Here is a 15858-nt window from a genome sequence, read left to right as displayed (position 1 = left end):
TATTTCCCACCAACTTATTAGTTACTTATAGTTTTTTGTTTTACAAGGGGGTACAATTATTCATATCATACAAAATTATCACTTAAAAGTAAATTCCACTAGCCAATATGAGGAAATATCTCAAAATTTTCCATCAAATTACTTTTTCTTACACTCCATGCGAATAAAATGGAACTTTCTATTATTTATATGTATTAGTTTATATGTTTGTTTAATGAATAACAGAATAATGATTACACTTACACATGTTCTAAAACACTTACTATTTAGTTTTTGATGAATAAAGACAAATTGCTGCCTGCTGGATTGCCCCGCGTGTCCGCACTCGTGCTCTGAATCTGACCTGAGAGATGCCACGGTCCGGGCTGTCAGTACCGCTGCTTTCTTGGCATCCACTGTTTAGGGGAACCTCGACACGAGAGAAAAAGAAGAAGGTCTTATTATAGTCCCCGGCCGGTAAAAAGTCAATTTTGACAGTTATGCATGAATTGACGACCGGTTTGGCCTAGTGGGTAGTGACCCTGCCTACGAAGCTGATGGTCCCAGGTTCAAATTCTGGTAAGGGCATTTATTGACCCTTATATATAACACTAAGGCTATCAGTTAAACGGTAGGTCTCAGTGTCGTAAATATAAATGGGCTTCTAATTTCCATCAAAAATACATAAAGGACCAATCGAATTATGTATCTACAGTATAAAACGTTTCATTTAAGTACCTATAGTAGCATATGTAGTCTGAAAAACCTAATTAGTAGAATAAGACGCAAAACGCTGGATGGATAAATATTTCTACTTACGATGTTACTTTACCAGACTATTACTATACCTATTCGTAAATCCAAGATACATGCATCGTATGCATGTTCAATTAAAAAAATACAAATAAACTTAAGAGAAACAACTTCAAATGAGATCAATTAGTAAAAGTCAATGCATCATGTATAAACGGCACAATTAGGAGTGCGATATCATGCGCGGGAGCACTTCAAAGTCACTAACAGGCAATAACGATCATGAGTGGTCGGTTCCATAAAGCCTTATGTGCCAATCGTTGGTCAAATTTGGGTACGGCTAAGGTCACCTTCCTCGCGTTATCTCAGCTTTTTGCCACAGCTTATTGGAGCCTCAGGTCCGCTTGGCAACGAATCCCAATCGGCGTGACACATGTTTTTATGAAAGCGACTGCTGTCTGACCTTCCAATCCAGAGGGGAACTAGGTCTTCTTGGGTCCGGTTTCTTGTTTTCCTTCACCGAAAAGTGATTGGTAAATATCAAACCATATTTCGTACATAAGTTCCGAAAAACTTATTTGTACGAGCTGGGGTTAGTGGCATTAATAAAGGCAGTAAATTATTTCACCTTTCACCAACCTATAAGTATTTCAAATTCTCTTTGGTATATATTCATAGTCGCTTATGACATTATTCCTTTGAGTCGGACCAGCGCTCGCGCATATAGCTGTGATTTATTAGCCTACATTCAATTTACTCGAAAGACGTTTATTTTATTTTTATTGTCGATCCATTATGTGACATTTGGGTTCTGTATTTTATTCATATCGGACCAAATTTACTCTGCAGACTTGGAAAATTGGAAATACCGTGAAAGTGAAACACCTCTGAAATTATCAGGGATAGGAGTGGCACCGTTACACTTTGTCATTGCAAAATTAGCTTCTTTTTAGTGTTCCGTATCCAAAATTGTCAAACGGGACCCTATTACTGAGACTTCGCTGGCCGTCCGTCCGTTCGTGCGTCTGTCACCAGGCTGTATCCCATGAACCGTGATAGCTAGACAGTTGAAATTTTTACAGATGATATATTTCTGTTGCCGCTATAACAACAAATACTACAAACATATTTTTTTTGCCGTTTTTATAAATAATGGTACGGAACCCTTCGTGCGCGAGTCCGACTCGCACTTGGCCGGTTTTTTTTGACGACTGGTCTGGCCTAGTGGGTAGTAACCCTGCCTATGAAGCCGATGGTCCCGGGTTCAAATCCTGGTAAGGGCATTTATTCGTGTGATGAGCACGGATATTTGTTCCTGAGTCATGGGTGTTTTCTATGTATTTAAGATAACAATATACATAATGGATATATACAGATGATTACTATAACTAGCGTATATCTAAAATAGGCCCTTGAGGCATTGTACCAAGGATGCTGGCGGCATTTCCTCGTTGTATCGCAATACTGATACGTTGTGCGAGGAAGCCGCCACGCCAGCTCTTCGGTCACCAGTTACGTCAACCAGACGTTTCGCGATTTCTCCAAAAAACTTGTGCGCGCTGGGACCCCATGGACTTAGAGTTTCAATGCCAAATGGTACTCTCTACCGAGGCTTTTATATTTATTACGTTTCAAAATTTCGGCGCTTTCCGCCGCTGCGCCCGCTTTTACCTTAGTCCGTTGGAGGTGGGACGGTGCCAGTGTGTCTACGCAGGTAGCATCCCACACTAACATCCGTCCCAAGCTCCAAGGAACCAAGGACACCCCATCAGGTCTCTTGCTATCATCCCTGATAATGCCAGTCGGCTCAAGAAGAGCAGGCACATTGATGGTGGCAAGAGATCGACGGATTATGTCATTAAGCGACGCATGTCTTGAAAGTAAGTATTTAAGTATTTATAACTATTTATGTATTATATACATTGTTGTCTAAGTACCCTCAACACAAGCCTTATTGAGCTTACCGTGGGACTTAGTCAATTTGTGTAATAATGTCCTATAATATTTATTTATTTTATAGCGTTTGACTTGTTGGTTTTAAAAAGCGCTTTCTTAACAGATTACATTATTAGCGGAACCCTAATTCTCGCCTCGGAAGATTTGTTAAATACAAATTGGTGATTAAAATTCCGTGCGCTCCTGCGAATATTCGGAGCGAAGCGAGGGTTCTTTATGAGTTCCTGTGGGTTCCGGATGTTTTGACTGCTGTTAATAAGGACATTTGACTGTTGCGAATTAACATTGATAACTTAATATGGAGTACAAAACGCGTTCGTCGTAATTAAATTGGTACAGTAACTCTATTTATTTCATTGGTACAGTCGAGTTCACAAACATCTTTAACAAGATTGACACTATTGATAAGGTTGTGTCAATATATTTTTTCTACTCGTCGACTGTAATGGTTGGTTTAAGATTTCGTATAGGTACCAAACTATGATTGCGTACTTTTCATGTATGGGCTCACAACTCAACTATAATATTCTTTTCGATACGCTATAGTCAACTATAAAAAAATTGACTAATCACGTGCCGCCGCGCTCCCATAGAAAAGACATACATGGGCAACTATTTCATGAGCATATTCATTCAACGCGCGTTTAAGTCTTTTGTACTACTTTTTTGTCTACTGAGATACTTACCAATTTTCATTAATTATTTAGGTTTTATAGTAAAAAGTATTAATTTATATCACTCGTAGAAAAGGTTTATACAATAGTGATATAAATAAGCTTTTCAATCTCGTACCTTACTTAGGCAACTCAGGAAGCTTCGTTGCCTAAATACGGTACTCAACTGAAAAGCTCTCTATTATATCACGATTGTATAAAATCAATCCGGCGATAACCGAGTTATAACTACGCTCCGTCACTAGTACAGTCAACCTCAAAATATATATTCTAAATGTTGTTGACACGACTTTATTATTGCGAGCGTTCACGTTCATGTGCGCAGATAATTTTGAACACTTTGCCCACTCAGGTAGGTACTTCTGCTCCTGACTGTATATGTACTAAATCCTCTTAAAGCTGAAAAATATACTTTTGAAGCTACCTACCATTAATTGAGAGATCACTCAGACATTTTGGATCTTCTAGCATCCTTAATGATCACTTAAAAATAAAGTGTCATAATGAATCCAGATAGAATTTTAATTGGTTCAGTCAACGACGTCAACGTATGGACTGGCAGTGCGCTGAAATATTCGCCGATGTATCTTTGCTTTTTGGCGCTGAGCCAATAAGATATTTTTATTACATTTTAGTATCTTGGGCAATTTATGTTACATTTATGTTATTGCGTATTTAGTTCTTCGATAGGTACATTTTCTGTGCGTACTTACGATCCACGTTTTAATTCTAGCTAGGAGGAGGGGCAGGAGGAGGGGCAGGAGGAAATGGGGCAAAAATGTTCGGGAAAACCGGTGTCTTTTCTGTGAACAATGAGAAAGTTAACTATTTAGGTTTAGGTACATTTTCCCAAGACTTTCATCATAAAACGTTTAAGAAGTACGAGTAGAAGGTTGAACATGTCGATAAGGATAAAAGTACGAAATGTATAGTCATATATTGAAGGAAGTCGCATATTCCTATCGATTGATTGTTCACTAATGGTAGTCAAAATAAAATAAAAAATGAAAAGACAGTTTGAGCATATGTATTTGTCGGTTTTAGTAGACATGTACATATTTTCCTTTTTAGGGTTTCGTAGCCAAATGGCAAAAAACGGAACCCTTATAGATTCGTCATGTCCGTCTGTCTGTCCGATTATGTCACAGCCACTTTTTTCCGAAACTATAAGAGCTACACTGTTCAAACTTGGTAAGTACATGTATTCTATGAACCGCATTAAGATGTTTACACAATAATAGAAAAAAAACGATAAATTTTGGGGGTTCCCCATACTTAGAACTGAAACTCAAAAAATCTTTTTTCATCAAACCCATACGTGTGGGGTATCTATGGATAGGTATTCAAAAATGATATTTAGGTTCCTAATATAATTTTTTTCTAAACAGAATACTTTGCGCGAGAGACACTTCCAAAGTGAAAAAATGTGTTTCCCCCCCCCCCCCCCCTGTAACTTCTAAAATAACAGAATGAAAAATCTAAAAAAAATATATGATATACAATACCATGCAAACTTCCACCGAAAATTGGTTTGAACGAAATCTAGTAAGTAGTTTTTTTTAATACGTCATAAAATTTAAAAAAAATTTTTTTTTCGTCAAACCCTTACGTGTTGGGTATCTATGGATAGGTCTTCAAAAATCATATTTAGGTTCCTAATATCATTTTTTTCTAAGCTGAATAGTTTGCGCGAGAGACACTTCCAAAGTGAAAAAATGTGTGTCCCCCCTGTAACTTCTAAAATAACAGAATGAAAAATCTAAAAAAAAAAAATATATACATTACCATGCATACTTCCACCGAAAATTGGTTTAAATGAGATCTAGTAAGTAGTTTTTTTTAATACGTCATAAATGGTACGGAACCCTTCATGGGCGAGTCCGACTCGCACTTGGCCGCTTTTTATTTTAATTCCAAATTATTTATTTGTTAAACATAGGAACTTAAGGGCCCATTCAGACGGTGCGAGAACTCGCACGCGAGTTTAATTACATTGCGGTATTTGCTCGGTCGGCCGAATTGGTTGTAACCTCAATAGTCCGCAATGTAACTTAAATCGCATGCGAGTTCGGGTGCCGTCTAAATCAGCCCTAACAGTAGGTCTTAAATGTACCTATATTAAAATATCACTATGTTTCGCCATATGGCATACAAACAGTTACAAAAAAACATGTGTAGTACATTTTTAAACTATAACTTAAACAATTTCCTTAGTCAGACAAAAAATCTTTGATTGACTAGTATGCTTTCTTTATTAGAAAATCATACATTATTTTGAATTTCTTTAAATCATATTTAAAATCTCCTTCGGTTTGTTATAAGTTTTTGGTGCCATTCCGAAAAAGCTTTTCGCTAGTAATGCAGTTTTGCATGACCTACAGTTTATTTTATATTGTTGTAAATTTAAACTTTGCTATCATAACATAACTTTCATACCTAATTTTCATTTAGAATTAGTCTTGCAATACAGCGAGGAAATGCTGCCAGTATCTACGGCACCATGCCGCAGGGGGATATTTTTTAGTATTTTATTTTAAGTTTAGTATTATTTATTTTTAGATTTAGGTTTTAAGTTTTATAGTGTATTTTTAGTCTATTTTCATTTTAAATAAATAAGTACTAGAGTTTGCCCGCGACTTCTTCTGCGTGGAATGAAGAATTTATCCATCCTCGGCTTTATAGTTATTTGTACAACAAGAGTGCAAAGTTTGATATTTCTTCGAGTGCTTATTTTGAGTCCGGTGTAAGCCAAAGATCCTATAATAGAATCTAATTTAGAATATTGAGCTTAGTAAGGGACTTAAAAGCGCACGAGATGTAAATAACTTTGATCTCGTGTAGTACGACTACTCAAGACTTTTCACCTCAGCAGTGAGAACATATTTGGAAGGTAAAAATACAACATCACTATTTCGCTCATGTTTTCTTAAGGTATGCTAAAAAAATAGTTTAATAACTGCAATATATAAATTTCAATAAAACAATACGGAAATAACGAACATCAATTGAGAGTTCAATCGTTTTGTGAAAAAAAAAAACTTTGTAAGGTACGGTTCGAATTCTGGATAATACTATTTGTCAATTTGTGTAGAGATCGTTAAAAGTAGAATTATTTATTTTGCGTAATAATCTATGTATTTTTTTAAATTAGCTCTTTTGATTGTACAATAAAATATAAAATAAGTAAAATAAGGTGTTTTAATTATATATAAAACTTTTTTTTTTATTAATTAATTATTACAAATGAATACTCGTAGGGTGTTTTGGAATGCTGCGGTCTGACTTATTGATGGTTTTCGGGGGTCTATTATAAACCGTCAACATACCATTGAATTCTGCTAATGTCGTGAAAGGGACAGAGAGAATATAATCCAAATATTTCGAACTTGTATTTAGGCCCCACACGTTGAAATGACATTCGAATATAAAGGTCACTTGAATGTAATTTTGTCTCGCTCAGTTAGCAACATGCAGTTTAGCAGTTTAAGAGGCCTTAACGATTTTAGTTGCAAAAATATCAAATTGATAGATTTAGTCGATGAAATTGTACACTTTTTGTTAACTATTAGAAATAAAAAGTACTGGTTTCTATTAGCACGTCTTGTTATATTTCATTTTAATATATCAATTTTAAAGCTCTTATTTGTAAATTTCGTAAACTTTGGACTGCTAAAAATGGTAATTTTGTATTACACATGTCCTCTACTTCTTATACATCATTTTGTATAATTTACCACTCGTCACATATTACCGGGAACGCACGACTACGAATATACATACTTGTGAATCTGCCTATAAAAGTACAAATACATTAAAAAAATACTTTGGGGAAATTCAAAATTATTATTCAAAAATTCTCTTACTCTAAAATCTTTTTGCAGCAAAAGCGCGTCCGCGTCCTTATACTTCGCAAGTCTGTGGGTCCAGTCGTGCGTTTTTTCGCAAACTTTTTTAATTAATCTGAGGCCCGGACGGATGGGATTTCAGCCAGACTTGTTTATTAATGAGAGGAGTTTTATTGTCTCGCAGATTTATATCCAAGATTTGTTTATACCTAGGGTAAACTGGAATAGTTGCCCGTAATTTATTTATTACGATAAATAACCTGTTAACATGCCCTGCTTTAACTTAATATTTAAATATACTGAAACACACCCTATTTGTCAGTGAAAAAGGCGCGAAATTAAAATTATTTATCTTCGCTATCCACTCTTCGCGGCTGCATTTTTTAAATTTGCCTCCTTTTTCTACTGACAAGGTCCCTGTGCCAGAGTATATATTATTAATTATTTAAATCTAGATCATTTGAAAACAAAAGTCACTCTGTCAGTCGGATCAAGCTAACTCTGCCTGCATGGAATTTGCAATGATAAAGTGTGGCTATGATAATTAATGTCATATTTCCATAAAAATATGACATTAATAATGACTCACACTTTGTCCTGTTAAGGCGGTTAGCATAGAAGGACTCTATTCCTTTACGTATGTGAATAAGTACCTACAAGTAAGCATTATACTCACCTACTAAATAAGTTTGTACAATGTATGAGTAGGTATGACACAACATTGTTAGCTTTATTTTAGTCCTCAGTTTGGCAAAAAAATATGTACACCTACCAATTAAGTTTTCTCTTAAATAAATAATTTAAAAAAAATAATGGTTCAATCAGAAAATTAAGCTTTAATTAAGCTTACGTTTCTCACCGAATGCGCATGTTCAATGTGTACATACATTTTTTCTACCAAGACACGATGGAGTCCGTCCGCAGCCGTCCGCGTCCGTGAAGAGCCGACCGGCTTGCAGAGATACAAAGAAATTCGCTCCAACGTGGCCCGACTCCGCCAGTTCGGTGGGAATTGCACTTTATAACCTTTATCTTTAGATACAACCACTTAAGAGACGTCAACCTAATTGTTATGTATGATGCTACAAGATGAACATAGTATTCAGCTGGATTAGATGTGGGAGGTGGGGGGAAATAACCGAACGGAGTGGTCTTATGGAATTTTCAGCAGGAGTAGCAGAGAAAGCGCTATTAACTTTACCTTTCTACCGAATTCTAAAACGTCCTAAGTGACGTAGACGTTTTTTGTTGTCCACCGTTTTTATGGTGGGGAACAATGAACCTGACCAAATTACGTAGGTTGTTATTGGTGTGTTGGCAGAATTGTTACAAAGTGTTTTAATTTCGTCGTATTGCGTATGTTCTGTTCCTCACGGGCGCACGCGTATGGCCCGTCTATAGAAAATACTAATATATGTGCTACGAACATTTATAGATAAAGATACTAAGGGCCACTTGCACCATCCCACTAACCGGTTAAACCTGGGGTTACCATGGTTACCAGTACATTTTGACACTGGGTTAACGGTTTAACCGGTTAACCTCGGGTTAGTGTGATGGTACAAGTGGCGCTAAACTCCAGAATAACACCCCACTATGTGCGTGAGCGTACTAGGTACGTATAGAACAAAAGGGACGGGTGTTTTCGGGTGGCTGCACACGTCAACATTGCAAGTGATTAGGGCAGATTAAGGGCTTGTGATCACGCCCTAACCTACAGACCTAGAGTTCGACCATCCTAACTCTGCACAGCCTTTGCAATGAAGAAGAGTGGAAATTTCACCATAAACTTAAATGTTCTATGAGAATATGACTTTTATTGTCGCATTCCACGTTTCAGTCGATGCAGAGTTAACTTAATCGCTCTCTAATGGGCGATTGGGTAAAAGTTTGTCAAGCCATTTCCGTCAGTAGAAAAAGGCGGCTAATTTAAAAAAATTGTCTCTCCCGGCAAATGACAAATAATAATCAAACAACAATAACTCTAGTCTTATTTTATAACTTAAAATTATAGTAAACAACAGACAGAATAATACATCAGATCAGAGGACCTACAGCAAAACCCGATATTTAATTATCTATTTATTTTATTATATCGAAATTTCAACTTACGTGTTTCTCGAAAAGCCTTCAGGAAGTATCTTCATAGACATAGAACAGATAGGGCGGGTATTTTCGGCTGGGTGCACACGTCGGCACTGCGTGTGATTAGGGCTGAAAGGGAGGTTTAATTTTATGAATGATGTTATTTTCATCATATAAAGGGTAATTTTGTAACGACTAATAATTATGTGACATTTATTTATTTGATCGTATGGCATAAATACGAAAATAGGCAATTATTTACATTAAAATTATTCGTTAGTATTTTACACGTTAACATTCAGGGTGCTGATCCAAGCAGCTGCGTCGGGTGTGAGATGCAGGAGATCCTCTGATGGCCCCTGGTAGGAATACGGGGGGGGGGGGGGGGGGGGGCCGCGCTGGATAATGTGTTCCATGGTCTGGTGCTCTTCGCCGCAATCACACGGAGCTGAGTCCTGCCACCCCCATCTGTGCAAGAAGTAGTTGCATCGGCCATGTCCCTTTCTTAGTCTATTGAGCCGACACCATTGTTTTCTCGGGAGGTCAAACCCTGGGAGTCGACGTGTAGGGTTTGTAATTCTAGAGTTTGCATTAGTATGTGTAAAACAATTATATGATGCCAACCCCAAAATTGTGGATAATATTGACATAAGTAGATTCGCCGAAAGGTATACTATAAAACAGCATTTGCAGTACTTATGGTGTTACTTTACCGCACTATACGTGCATATATCAAATCTCTATATGTACTGAAAAAACGTTGTAAAAAACGAAAATACACGTGCGAAAAGGTAATACGCAACTCTTGTCGATTTAAAACACTCGCTTCGTGTTTTAATTTAAAATAAATAAATATTATAGGACATTATTACACAAATTGACTAAGTCCCACAGTAAGCTCAATAAGGCTTGTGTTGAGGGTACTTAGACAACGATATATATAATATATAAATATTTATAAATACTTAAATAGATAGAAAACACCCATGACTCAAAATGAATTTATCGCCACTCATTGCGAATTTCCTGCTTTTCATAGGTACTTGTATCTTAATGTACTAGGTATTGTAGCATCTTAGGGCTCCTCTACACGATGGCCCAGCGTAGGCCAGTCTAAGGGACGCAACTATGCGGTGGAATGAGATAGCAATACCACTTGCTCCCTCTAACGCATAAATGCGTCCCTTGGACTGGCCTACGCTGGCCCATCGTGTAGAGGAGCCATTATAATAAAAAATGATTAGCACGACCTTTAATAACTCAACTTTCTGAACCTTTATATATTTAGATATCAGGCGCGGTGAATTTCTGTTTGGCCCTAAGGACCCTAAGGTTGACTTGTAGTGTAGAGAATGCCTTAACTTAAGGTATTGAAACCGCCATTTGCACTTTTTTTGTTTTTAAGTAAAATCTCGTAGTCCTTGAGATCTACTTCGAACATTGATTGTCAAAATTGGTGTATTACCTTTTTTAGCTCCTCAGAGTGAATAGCACAGCAGGCGAATTGATGCGATTGATTTATTGCAGGCGCCACACATTAAATTGAAGTAGATTCATTTAAAAGATTTTTTATTCGAAATTTCGTATTGTGCCTCTTTATCTCCCTTGCATATAGAGCGAGAAAGAGGCAGATACCGATTCGATTTTTGATGTTCGCGGTAGGCCCGTCATTACGATCGCAGCAGGAGCTGACAGCTAGCCACGGGGGCCTGGTTTGTGATTTAATTGGTTCCACTGGTGAGTTTTGGGTGAGCCAAAGAATAAACAAATGACAAAAAACTACTTAATGTCATTCGAAATATCCGTTTATAGCGATTCTTTGGTAAAAAAATCCATCCAAGATATGTAGAATTATTTACATGTTACAACTCACATATCTTAATGGTATTTTTGATTAACAAAATAGGACCCTAGGTCGGTAAGTAATGTCTTGGCAAAATGGGATATTTATCCTTATTTGTCGAAATTATATTTTTCTACGGGGCACCCGCTTAATGTAAAATCTACCACTAAAACGGCAACGTATATTTTTTTCAGAATATTTAAATCCATTTTAGGAGGTCGGTCGCCACTACACAATGTTTGTTTTTTCGAACTTCACCGAAACGAGGTCCACCCTAATTTATACGATCTTCTTAGTGGCTTACGTTTGTCTATAATATTATACCTATATGTCTGGTATACCTAAGTAGGTAACGTCAACCATGTCCGATACCTAGTCTAAGCCGTACCGAACCCATCTTATTTTGATTTGCTTTTCCATTAATTTTCCTAGAACAAGGTGCTCAGTCTCGATATAGGCAAGCTGGTGAGACTCAAGTTTTATGTACATACGTCGAGCACTGGAAGTTATAGTGTTCTAGTCCAGAAGTTCTGGCGCCAGATAATAGTTCATGGATGTCCGATGATAGCGCTCCCAGCGGGGCAAGGTACGCGAAGGAATCCCGCTCTTTTTATACGGACTCCCATTCTTATACAGTGTGATCTAGTTTATAATATGGTTGCATTTTAATCGGTTTTCTGTGACCATTGTGCAGTCTAAGATTTACAAAAAAAAGAAAATGTAGAGAGGTGGACAAAAATATCTCCAAAGCAATTATGGTGACTAACAAACAATACTTAGGCATGTTTAATAAGTAATTTACCTATTTATTTAACATAAGTGTTGTTTAGTCGCCTTATTTTATTTTTATATTATTGTTGATTTGGGGTATCAACAGCAATACAAAAAGTTATGTGTTTTGTTTGAGTGCGTGTGTGTGTGTGTGTGTGTGTTTGTGACTGTTATTGAATGTATAGCGCGAGACGGATAAGATGTGTAATTTATTTATCTAGTTTGAATTTGTCACCTGTCGCTTTTTTGGATTTCAGTAACAGTGACCGTGATTTATGGGCGAATTTTGAGCATAATTGGTATGAACTCTCTATTTATAACTAATAATAATAATAATTATAGAGCAGAACAATAAACCTACATACCTTACAGGTTGTTGTTTCAACCCTAAGCCATATTTCCTAGATGATACCTATTACTATGCAGCTATGGGACGAACAACACTGAAACCGCGAAAAATATTGTCTGTTTCATACATTATGGCGGATCGGCTGTTGATGTTTTCTATAGAAAAGTCAAATTTATTTTCGTAATTTCAGGCCATAGTAAAAGTTGCTCAATGCTCAATATACTTAATCATAATACTTACCTCGCCAAATTTGACTAAGGGTTAAAAACACTTCTCTGGTAAACACTAAGATTGTCTGGAAGAGATCGCTTATAGTGATAAGAACTTTATTTACATTGTAAATCTGTTTTAAATTGTTTTCTTTGTGGTGCAATAAGGAATATTTTACTTAATTGCTACTTAACTTTTTATTTTAATTATAAAATAACATAAAAATAATTTATTTCACACCTTTGTGCATACGCTGTTAGTTTTAACTTCATTTCTTAAGCACACAAAAAATTATGTTTATATTATATTAAATAATAATAAACAACAACTACACATGTAATAAACAACATCTCTATAGTGTTTTTAGTAGAGTAGGGATAAGATGGTCGGCTCTTTATCATCTGTCACCATGCCTGTCGCGTTCTAACAAGTATTGTAAGCATGAAAGTGACGGGCATAGTGACAACTGATAAAAATGGAACCATACTGCCACCGCAGGAAGGGTACGCTGATAGATGTCATCTCAACTTAAAAACGCCAAATCTCGCAAAATTGTATTGAGATGACATCTATCACTATCAGCCTACTCTTCCTGTTTGAAAAAATACTGTAATGTTTCACCTTTCCTCTCATATCCGACCAATCTCCAATCACCCTGTAATTACACCTTTTAACATCGGAAGGGCGTATCGGAGCAGAACTCGTGCGTGTCATCGTGCTCTCCAGTAGGACAGAATATATAGGGAATGTAGTGTCGGTTACGTCCTTTTGTGTGCAGTTATAGCACTGGTGTTACTAAATGACAGTTATTTACAGTGACAGCTAGTTATTATTATAGTAAGGGCCTGTTTCACAATGTCCGATTAGTCCTGACGTATCTGACGGAGAAAGTCATCGTTGGCGTTTCACAATCTTCAAATAAGTTTAACTGGTAGATAAGTGCTAAGTTTTGTAGGAAGTTTTAACTGGCAGTTAATTTAGTTGATAATTAGCTATCCAATACTTTACTCAGACTTTGTGAAACAATAAGCCCTTAGACCAGCGGTGGGCCAACTTTCTTCATGGGGATTTTTCTTTTAAGAGGAGGGCCTGAATTGCAGCAAGAATATATTTTGATTTGCGATTATCGTGAGCCAATGCTAAATACTAATTATTTCATAGGACCGAATAACCCGAATAGATCACTGCACATAACCATAAATTCCGATGCCTAATTTGACTAAAAAAAACAAAACAATAGGTACAGCTAAGGTACCTAATTAGGCACAACAAATAAGGAAGATTTAAAGAAGAACCTTCAAAGATAAAAAGTCAACAGTCATGTAGTCTTATGTACTTCTTGTGTGTGCGTGTTGTGACAAAACTAATGTTGATTTATCATTATACAGACAATATTTTAATAGACCGATTCAGGTTTTTTAACACACTATCTTAAAATGGTTATCTCATTGTTAGAAGGTATTACTCGTATTTCAGCATTTTCGTCAGTCATCGCCTCTCGGCTTATAATTTTTCAGATGATTTTTAAATAAATAAAAAACCGTCAGCCGGTTCTATCGCGGTGGAAAGACCGTCAGCTATGACATGAACATGTTAAATATACGCGCCTTAGTACTTTATTTTGTTATTACTACCATAAAAAGGTAAAGCGCTTATTTTTTACATGTTCATGTGACCAGCTGACATTCTTAGCACCGAGATCCTACAACCAGCTGACGATTTTTTTATTAACAATACCATCTGAACTATCATCTAACAAAGTATCAAACGGGAGGCGCTGACTAAATTTTTTTTACGTTTTCCTGTGGCTGTTATTCCTCAACCCACCAGCTGACTTCCACGATGGTTCATCATACATAGCCCTTAACCACTATACGAGTTTTCGCCCGGGAGGCGATTGGTTATGGAAATCTGTTCCTGGCTCGCGGTCTATTAACGGCAGCGGCCATTAGGTATATACTTAGAGTACACATTGCGAGCGTGTGTGGAAAAGGTGGTCTATATATTCAGAAGTCAATTTCCTAACTCATTACATTACAAAATTACAAAACCACCGACACATTCCGCAGGTATTTAGATACATAGCTTTTAATGTTTTTAGGGTTCCGTAGCCAAATGGCAAAAAACGGAACCCTTATAGATTCGTCATGTCCGTCTGTCTGTCCGATTCTGTCACAGCCACTTTTTTCCGAAACTATAAAAGCTATACTGTTCAAACTTGGTAAGTAGATGTATCCTATGAACCGCATTATGATGTTTATACAAAATAGAAAAAAAAACAATAAATTTTGAGGGTTCCCCATACTTAGAACTAAAACTCAAAAAATCTTTTTTCATCAAACCCATACGTGTGGGGTATCTATGGATAGGTCTTTAAAAATGATATTGAGGCTTCTAATATCATTTTTTTCTAAACTGAATAGTTTGCGCGAGAGACACTTCCAAAGTGGTAAAAAGTGTCCCCCCCCCCCCCCCCCCGTAACTTCTAAAATAACAGAATGAAAAATCTAAAAAAAATATATGATATACATTGCTATGCAAACTTCCACCGAAAATTGGTTTGAACGAGATCTAGTAAGTAGTTTTTTTTTAATAAGTCATAAAAATTAAAAAAAAAAATTTTTTTCATCAAACCTATACGTGTGGGGTATCTAGGGATAGGTCTTCAAAAATGATATTTAGGTTTCTAATATCATTTTTTTCTAAACTGAATAGTTTGCGCGAGAGACGCTTCCAAAGTGAAAAAATGTGCGTCCCCCCCCCCCCCCCCCCCTGTAACTTCTAAAATAACAGAATGAAAAATCTAAAAAAAATATATGATATACATTACCATGCAAACTTCCACCGAAAATTGGTTTGAACCAGATCTAGTAAGTAGTGTTTTTTAATACGTCATAAATGGTACGGAACCCTTCATGGGCGAGTCCGACTCGCACTTGGCCGCTTTTTTATTTATTCGCTTGACTAGTTCTTATTTTGTAATAGTAATAATAAATATAAAAATAGGAGCATAAAAAATTGTAAATTTTAAGACCCACGCAATAAACCCGATTAGATTTGTGGTTAAATATATACTTTTACTTTCGTATTTAGGTATAACTTAGGTATCTAGATCACAAGTTATTTGTATATGTATTGTTACAAACCCACATCTAAAGTTTGATCAAGTACGACGAAGGTATTTGGTCTTTGTTTCGTTCATTTTAGCTGTATGATCCGATTATTGAGAGTAATACCACCGGAGTACCTATTGTTCGGAACCTCACGTGTAAATTAACTAGGTTGTTTAATGGGAAATCTAGAAGTGTTTAACGATTTAACCGGCGGTTAGTACAATGTAGCCGACTCTTCCCTACTCAAATCTACTTTACAAGTAGGTAGCAATTAAATTGT

This window comes from Cydia pomonella, chromosome 21 (assembly GCF_033807575.1).
Source record: "Cydia pomonella isolate Wapato2018A chromosome 21, ilCydPomo1, whole genome shotgun sequence".
Taxonomy (NCBI): Eukaryota; Metazoa; Arthropoda; class Insecta; order Lepidoptera; family Tortricidae; genus Cydia; species Cydia pomonella.
Note: the sequence above shows the minus strand (reverse complement) of the source record.